At 42.7% G+C, this 9812-nt stretch overlaps 1 protein-coding gene across 2 annotated transcripts in view; it reads right to left on the minus strand.

Annotated features, from left to right (window-relative positions):
- EFNB2 (ephrin B2) overlaps positions 1 to 9812 on the minus strand; it is a 45446-nt gene that overhangs the window by 9891 nt on the left and 25743 nt on the right.

Below are 9812 nucleotides of genomic sequence, written 5' to 3' on the forward strand. Positions count from 1 at the left end.
ATTTTAACATGTCTTCATCTGATGGCCACTGCCCCACGCCCCGGGAGGCTCCACTCTGTGGCACTGGCTTTGGGCGGTTTTCAGTCTATCACTTCGGTAACCTTGTGCTAATCAGATGGAGGAGTCACTGCTGGGTTGGTACCGTTATATGGGTCTCATTCACAAGGAGGTCAGGAAGGAGGGCAGCACAAAAAAAGTCTGCAGGATAATATAATATCACTAGGAAGGAATTCTTGGCTATTCTGGAAAGGATGAAAAAACACACTCATACTATGCAGGTGATTTCAAACTATTCTCAAATGTAGCTTCCTGGGATGGGGCAGGGAATGGACGGACACTCAAAAGCAAACCTTTTTATCCACTTTATCAAAGCAGTCTACCAAAGGAGAGACAGATAATAAGCACAGAGGATCAGGAAAGCCACAGAGATCAGTTTCCTAATAAGAACAGAAACTATAATGTATTAAAGCTGCACATATTTGCTCTTACTTGATGATGAAACAAATAGCACTTTGTGACAATTCTCTATCAATATCATCCTCTTTGCACGACTCTCTTCCATGCATGTCATGATACACTGGCCCTGGTAATTCTGATTTCTTAGGGCCGGTCTTCCTGCACGTGGGTCTTTCTCCTTAAGCTCAACACAGACTCAGAAGAACCAGAAGCCTATCACCTGACAATCCGAGGAACCCAAAGCAGCAGAATCAAGTAGGAAACAGAAAGCCATGACCTTCAAATAAACATGATACACAAACAAGCTTACTGTCTTCTACCAGGGCTCGCAATTCTTGGAACGTCTAAAGGCTAAAAAAGCTGGAGTGAGACGTGTAGGTTGAAAACTAAGGAACCCGATAAAAATGTAATCGATGACTGTGAACATATAAACCCGGGAAACTTAGAGCATTGTCCTTAACGCCCTGACAGCAATTCAAAGTCAGAATGTCTAGTATCAAAACAGCGATGTAATTTCTAGATCTCAAGGTAGTTCGATGCCTTGGGTATCACAAGGGTCCTTTCAGATACTGAGGAGAAAGATTCTAAACATGGACATGATAGAGTTCAGTGAGTGCCAAAAATAAATGCCTTTTTCTGTAATTAATAAAAACTTCTGAAACAGAAACAACTGTATAATGTGCCAAAAGAAAGGAGAAAACGTCCCTTTTTCCAGCTTCTTTTCACGTGTTTTTCTTTGTGGATTTATAGTGTAAGAAATGAGGAACGTGTCATCATCAGTTTCCAAGGGCTTCGTTATTTCTCCTTGCCAGAACGTTCAAGAAAATTCAGCATGATTTCAAGGCAAATGGCATTTCATCCCATAATACCAAATTTGCCTTATCTTTGCTATATAAATAAATGCTTCTTAAAATGGCCTCAATTTGAAGAAAAAAAATACAAAGAAAGATATTTTCAAAGTGAAATATACATCCACAAAAAAGGTTGCTTTTTTTTTTTTTTTTTTTTTTTTTAATCTCTACTTGATGTGACAGCTCTCACGGGCATTTGATTAGCTGATTTTTAGTGTGTGGGGAACAGTTCACAGTTCAAACACTGTATAAGCTACTAGTGAGGTAGGATGTGTGTGTTTCTCGCCCAAGGAAACATTGTTCCAGTATGATAAGAAGAATCACTTGAATTAAAACCACATCACTGTGGTTGTGTTTTGAAATTTTAAGGCAGTAAATCATGCATTAAGAATTAATAACTGGCTTAGCCCCAGTGACTTCTACCCAACACAATTAATTAGTTTCTCTGCTAGACAGAACGATTTGGAAAAATGAATTTAAAAAGGGAGTCACAACTTAGACCCTCCCTCTTGTATTCTAGCATTAAAATAGGAGTGAAGATACCAGGTATCAAATTTAAATGGATGCTCTTGAATAAAACAGTATAATTTTATTTCCTTAGTTTCAAATGTTCATCATGAACAATGATAGGATATTCTATTGACAGCTCAGGAAAAAGAGGTGGTTTTAAAAATGTGTTAACAACCTTGAAACAGCTTAGTAAACTTTGTGCGTTCACTAGAAGGTTTAATGACCGATATTGCCACTTTATATTAATTTGGGGGGAAGAGGGGAGGTAAGAGGTTACTACGTAAACTGAGTATGAAGGTGCTAGTGAATTTATTATATCTCGTATCTCATATACCGCATGAGACTTGGACACTGAGGGAGGTCAACCTATTGAGAGAATCGTAACAGCATAGAGTCATCGTATCTAGAACACAAGAAATCCTATCACAGCTTACTCAGAAAATCTTTTAACCATCAAGAACTGTATACAAAGATCAAGTTAGTGGCAATCATGAAAGATGCTAAGAGCCAGTTAGTTACCTTTGAGAACACAGTCCCGAAGAGTCACTGATTACATATGACCAGACTGAAAAGGAGAAGCAGTGACCATGTGTGAGTGTGCGTGTGGGTGCGTGCATGCGTGTGCGAGTGCATACGTAAGGGGTATATGTTAGTGAAAGGAATACCCTCCAGGTTCCAGCAGTGTACTGACGTTTTTCTGACAAAGATCAAACCGTCCCAGCAATAAATTAAGTGTCCGTATTTTTACTAAAGGCCCACTAACCACATGAGACTGATTATGGGGTTGTTTACTCTGTTTCCCCTTAAAAATACTGCCTCCAACACCTTAGTGCCTTGATTTTTAATGGAGAATTCTGTGGAGAGAAAACACCCCTTTCTAGGTCTAGGATTTCATGGCTAAAAGCTAGGATGATTTATGTACGGAATCTTTCATTAGGTAAAAAAAAAGTTTCAGTAAGATCTCAGAAAACAAGTTTTCATCTAGGTATGCTTTAAGGGGATTTATCTTATTGTCACAACAATTCAGACAAAGTTAACTTTCTAAGGATGTGTCAGTCAACAGTAAAATTACCTTTATACACGAGAATCAACCTGAATATGGGCCAAAACCCACTAAAAGGAATTATGTCTTATTTATTTTTTAAAAGTTTATTGATTTATTTGAGGGGGGAAGGGCACCGAGAGAGAGAGAGAGAGAGAGAGAGAGAGAGAGAGAGAGAGAGAATCCCAAGAAGGCTCTGCACTGTCAGCACAGAGCCTGACACGTGGCTTGGAACTCACAAACTGTGAGATCATGACCTACGCGAAATCAAGAGTCGGATGCTCAAATGACTGAGCCACCCAAGCACTCTAGGAATTGTTTTAAAAATAGGTGGCCAGGGGGCACCTGGGTGGCTCAGTTGGTTGAGTGTCTGACTCTTGATTTCGGCTCAGGTCATGACCTCACGGTTTGACAGCGTGAGCCCCACATCAGACTCTATGCTGAAAGTGTGGAGCTGCTTGGGATTCTCTTCTTCCTCTCTTTGCCCCTCCCCTACTCACTCTCTCTCTCTCTTTCAAAATACATAAAATAAATTAAAAAAAAAAAAAGTGGCCAGATACCCATTTCAATAGACTGACCAAAACTCAAGTTAAAAAAAAAAAAAAAAATGGCAAGAATGATATAAGAGTTCAAAAGATAAAACATTATTCCCGGTTGCCTACATTAGCCTTACTTAAGCACTCAGATTTGTAAAACTGAGAACTCCCGGTCAAGACACTGTGATATCATCTCATCCAAACATTCTGAACCGTGGAGACGCATGTGTTTGAGTGAATTATTTCTAGCCCACAATCCGCTGCCCGCTCCTGGGTTTTTGACAGTCTTAATCATTAAGGTATCTGTCTGGAGATATGGAAATGTCTAGATCGCAAAGGGTCAGAGTACAGAGTTCATGGTGGGGAAGGCGCACCTCCCCCCAACTGCTTGCTCATTCTACTGTCACTAATCGGATGCAATGATATTAATGGCCCAGTAATTGGGAGTCTGCAGCACTGAAGTGGAAAGCATCCATCTGAGGCAGAGTTCATCTCTGGGTGGTAAGACTTCACTAGTGACTGAATTAATGTTTGCTGACAGTTTAGAATATAGCCCTGCGGATGAGAGAATGTGCCCCTCTCCATGGCACACGCGTTTAAATGGACGTGACGTTATTTGCTTTGACCATCTAGAGACCGCTGGTAACCCCAATAAAGTGCCCTGTCTGAATCTGCCCTACACCTGAACCTTATTCCATTCAGGGAACACGTTCTATACTCTGGGAATCCAGAGCAATTTTCCACATGTTTGCTTCAATAAAAGAATACCTTCGTCTCTTGGTTCAACATCAGGAACAATGAGACTAGGCTACTTCACTGATGCAAAAGGCTGTTTTCAAAGCAGAGCTGTTGTTAGTAACACACAGCCTGGCTCCCTCCGTAATGTAATCAATTACATTGTTTCTTCCAGAGGTGCTGCACACCCACCCATTCACCCACCCTCCATCCGTCTGTCCATCCGTCCATCCGTCCATCCATCCACACTGCAGCACTTGTACTTGACTAAGGAAATTTAAAGTCTCATTGCCTCTATTTGTATATTTGAGAAATTAAAAAATTTTGTAATTTTACTATTTAGCAACTTTCCATTGAGGGGCACAGCGGCACAGTCTGATTTGATCAACAAACGGAACTGACGGGGCGCCTGGGTGGCTCAGTCGGTTAAGCGTCCCACTCTTGATTTTGGCTCAGGTCATGGTCTCACGGTCTGTGGGATCGAGCCCCGTGTCGGGCTCTGTGCTGACAGCGCAGAACCTGCTCGGGGCTCTCTCTCTCCCTCTCTCTGACCCTACCGTACTCAACGCGCATGCACTTGTGCTCTCAAAAGAAATAAACTTCTTAAAGACAAGGAATGGAGTTGATTAAAAGATCTACAAACAAAGAGGCCACGTGGAAGAACTGACACACTGTTATTACAGCCGCCTTTTCTCACTGGCCCTTTTTCCTTTCCTATTGCTCATGGGATGGTCTTTGTTCGACTCTGGGGCCTATGATGGAAGTTAGTTCTAGTCACATGACAGACCACAGGGCACAGGCCCTACACGTTTGAACAAGCACAGAGATCGTTCGGTATCTGGATCGTGCGAGCTTCTTGGTACCGCTATGTGCCGTGTGCACACATGCCCTCTCTCTACTGTCCCTGTGTATGTGGCGTGCACACAGGCATAGTCTCTTTACAGTGCGTGTGATGGCACGCGTACGTGTAAGACCTTTCCTCTCACTAGGCGAGAGACCCAGGAGCACCGTCGCGGACCAATGACGCTGGTCTAAGGCCCCCCAGCCCTGGTCTGAGTTTGGACTCTGGCATTTCATGGCCTTGGGAACTGCCCATTCCATTGAGGAAGTACTCATACTTTCCACCTCTGGTTTTCTCATGGCGATAGACATTCCTCTGCCGCGTTGTTTCTGAGACTGCAAAGTGACACAGTATGTGAAGCCACAACGCTTTCCTTTATGCGACCAAACACCTGGCCAGGGATCTCAGAATTCGGGGAACAATTGTACGACTCATAGGAACTGCACAGGTTTTCTCAAAGTGATTTTTTTTTTTAATGCCTGTCTATGCCTCTTGGCTATTTTTAAAAGTGCTTTAGTTTGCTTTAAATTTTGATCTTCAAGGTGAATATTTAAAGGCTATTAAGAAACTAGTTCTCTCTCATGCTTGTATTAGGTCTCCAGTATTACTCAGTTATTTATAAGGCTAAGTGAACTTTCAAAAAGCTATAAATACAGGTGTTAGATATTAACATGCATTTTATGAAACTGTAAAGGCAGTTTTATTCTGAGCGATTCCTAAAGAATTCCACTTTTCACATGGAATCTTCTCATCTGCTCTTGTTCTGCTTATTTTGCACATGAGGTTTTTCAGCGTCTACCACCCCCCCACCCCCACCCCCTTCAACGCCTTCCCATTGCTTTAAGAGTCGGTTGTCTTTTTCTTTCCTTAGTGGTTTTTGGGGGTAAGGAATAGTGTTCACAGGACTCTCTCTGTCTAGCTTAAATGACATAACCTGTCACGCCTGCCCAGGTGACACCATTGGATGTGAACGGAGTCCCATTCCATGCTAGCCCTGTCCTTCTGCACCCTGGGGGATCCATCGGGATAACTATCCCAACGGCCATGACTCCATCAGGCCCATGAGCCCAAAGTTTCTCAGCACAATGTCCAGTTAAGCAGAAGCTGAGACTTTATTCCTCAAGTGCAAAGAACGTGAGCTTTGTTCGTCTGAAATCCAACAAGGAGTCTTACTGATACATTCTGGAAGAGCCTTCAGTACAGTCAGAAGACGATTTCACATTATGTTAAAAAATAATAGAAACAACACTTCTAATTATCAGGCTAATGAAATACCTTTCCCAGCCTGTCTCAGTGACAAGGCAGCCCTGACACCCTTCTCTCTAGGAGGATATTTATACCACGTTAGAATGTTGCCGAAATTATCAATAAAAACACAGCGTTTCCTTTGTGTGGCAGGGAACTGAGACAAAGCCCTGGCAAGGTTGGGGAAATGCAAGTAGAGAAACGATTCCATGGACAGAACAGTCCTCCCGCTCTGTCTCTTCTGGGTCTTACAGAGGATCTGCTAACAAGCTCAGGCAATTCTACCAACAGAAAGATACAGAAATGCATGTTTCTTCGGAAAGGAAGCCCAGAGACAAAAGAACTTTTATGACACTCCAACAAGACGAAGAGAAGAGATCTTATAATTAAGTTACGCAGCATTCCTGAAACTTGTAAACTCTCTGGAGTTTCATTTTATGGATGGTTTGCAAATAACTTATACTTTGCTAGCACATCTTCCCCGCCCGCTAGCTTGCAGGAAAGCCTGGCTTCGCCCTTGGGCTCCTGCCTCACACACTCTGCTCCAAGGGGACCCCATGGGTTGTACTTACTGGGAGCCAACCTTGGAAATGAGCACTTTATACAGATCATGCATTTCAATTCCTGTGACCCTGCGCAGGCAGATAGAGTCAGCATCCCCAGTGCACAGATGAAGAGATCGGGGCAGAGGGTGGTTAAGTTACCCGCTGAAGGGCATTCAAGAACCCACGTCTGTCTGACTCCAGACGCACACCCACCAAGCTGATCTGTCGCTCTACGTGGCATGTGTAGACAATCCTCCAGACACCCAAGGGTCTGATGGACAGTCTATTACAAAGATGACAGTTGCAGGGGCGCCTGGGTGGCTCAGTCGGTTGGGCGTCCAACTTCGGCTCAGGTCATGATCTCACAGTTCGTGGGTTCGAGCCCCGCGTCGGGCTCTGTGCTGACGGCTCAGAGCGTGGAGCCTACTTCGGATTCTGCGTCTCCCCCTCTTTCTGCCCTTCCCCTGCTCACGCTCTGTGTCTCTCTGCCTCTCAATAATAAATAAACATTTAAAAAAATTTTTAAAAAAAACAAAAAACAAAAAACAAAGATGACAGTTGTAGGTTAGAAATAAACGAGTTTAAATGCTGGAATTTGGCAATTATATACAAGGTATAAAGATAAATCCTCACCCCAAAGTCAGGGGGGCTTGAGTGACAGGCTGATACTATCATGTCACTAAACTTGATGGAAGCATAGCTTTTGCTACGTTTATCATATAAAATAATTCATGAAAGAAAACCCATAATCATTTTACACAGACCACACATTCTCACAGAGCTGAAAAGACACCTACATGTACAAGGATATTCGAAAGTTCCCACAACTTTTGTGCTGGCGAAAAGTTACGGTACACCCAGTATATTTTAGTGTCAGCTGCCAGACCTACTATTCCCCGAAATAAAGAAGTATGTCGAAAACCCAAAGGGAAAACAAACCCAAAAGGAAGACAAATATAATGAATATAAATACAAATGTATGTAATAAATGCAGGAAATGGAATCTGCTGTTCCCCTGCTTTGATTTCTTTAAGGATAGTATTCTGTTATATTTGTATGTAAGCATTTTGATTTATTTTGCAATTTTGCTCAGAAGTGAAGTCTATGCCTAAAAAATAGCAAGCAAAGCTGACTGTGGAGCCTTCCAATTTTATATGCTCTGATTTAAAAAAAAAATTGCTTTAGAGAACTAAACCAATGGCCTAGGAAATGGTGACTCCTTCAGACTTGTCTACTGCTCCCTAAGGAAGACCTTCCGAAGGCAAAGAAAGGGAGAGGCAGCTTTGGGAAGGACCGCTGTGAGTACGGCAGGGTGGACGTTAAAGAACGACCTTTGATCAAACCATCGTTGGAAATGATGACTTTCAGACTATTCCACAAGTCCAAATCTTGGCTACGGATGTGAAGTAAAACATCGTGAAAGTTACATAAGGCTAAACTGGGGCAGGGGTGGGGGGGGGGGGGCTCGCACATGTGGTCTTTGTCACACGGCTCTGCTGTGGCCACTGTTCACTTAAAAAGTATTAACACAGCGGCACTCACTCGTCATTCATGTCTGACTCACATAATTTTGGAGGTGGGGTGAGAACCTCTTTGTAGGTATTTTGCAAGGTCCTGTGCTGAGCCTGGATAACCAACCTGCGGAACCTTCGTGAAGTCGGATGTGGCCTAGGGCCAGAAAACTGCTGACTCATTCGGCTCTGGGTTGTTGTCTCTAAAAAGAAATTGGAAGCCAAGCACAGAGAGTATCTACAAGAAAAGTCTAGAACACAAATATGGATGAAGGCTGAGAATACAGTTAGGGAGGTTTTCCTTCTGCATTAATTGGACTGTTTACCAACAAGATAGAGCTTCCCTTAAAAATGCACACTTGAGAACAGATGGTTATTTCACAAACTTTAAAAAATGTTAAAGGCAAAATAAAAGTAACTATAGGTTACACAAAATAACGCGTACTATGCTTTTAAGGCAATTGAGACTCGGAATGTAACTGGGGTGCCTGGGGGGGTTTGGTCGGTGACAGGGGTCCAACTTCAGCTCAGGCCATGATCTCTCAGTTTTTGAGTTTGAGCCCTATGTCAGGATCTGTGCTGACGGTTTGGAGCCTGGAGCCTGCTTCGGATTCTGTGTCTCCCTTTCTCCCCTCCCCCATTTGTGGTCTCTCTCTCTCTCTCTCAAATTGAATAAAACATTAAAAAAAAAAGAATATGAATGTGATAAAGAACAGGGGGCTTTTTCAGACCAAGTGGCAATAACACCCCCCTTTTGAGTCATTTAAGATTAGGAGATTTTTTGATGCAAATTAGGCCCAAGGCTAATTACTGAAATAGGTCACTTGAAAAAGTCAATTCTAAACATTTAGAAAACCCACATATATCATTTTGCCACATGTCAAAGCAAATAATCATCTATGAGAAGAACTAATGAGGAAGCGTATCATTTTGTCACTTCCTAAGGGAATTTAGTGGATACTTGGTAGGTTTAAAAATACACATCCAATTAAGAATTAATATTTACTTCTAAAACTCCAAAGGGTGGTGACTACATTCTATATCCGGTAACACTGTAAATCAAATTAAGTGTCTTTAAAGAATTCATAGCAGATCCCGTCCATTTCCGTTGGAGGAAAGGCACGTGGACAAGAGACCCTACCCTGGATGTGTGTTTCCAGCCCTAAGATGGTTTGGAACTGCAGCCCTCCATCATGGGCCATAACAACAACAATAAAGGAACATTCTAGAAAACAAATCAAAATTCAAAGAAATAAAGGGACTTTCTCCTTAAGCACAGGCGGCAGGACTGGAACCCAGGTCTCTGGGCTGCTGGTGCAGTGCTCCTGGAATCAGTTTACCTAGGGAATTAGCCAACACCTCAGGACCCCACGGGCAATCTGGACCCGTCCCCTCTGCGGTAACTCGACTCCCAACTATCCCTTTCCTTTTTCCTTCCCCTGAAAAGGAACCACACACAACGGTGATGGTGTTAACACTACTACTCTTAGTTATGAAGGTTCTGAGACGCTAAGATTGGAGCTGAACACACTGTCCACAT

Source organism: Felis catus, chromosome A1 (genome assembly GCF_018350175.1).
Source record: "Felis catus isolate Fca126 chromosome A1, F.catus_Fca126_mat1.0, whole genome shotgun sequence".
In the NCBI taxonomy this organism is placed as follows: Eukaryota; Metazoa; Chordata; class Mammalia; order Carnivora; family Felidae; genus Felis; species Felis catus.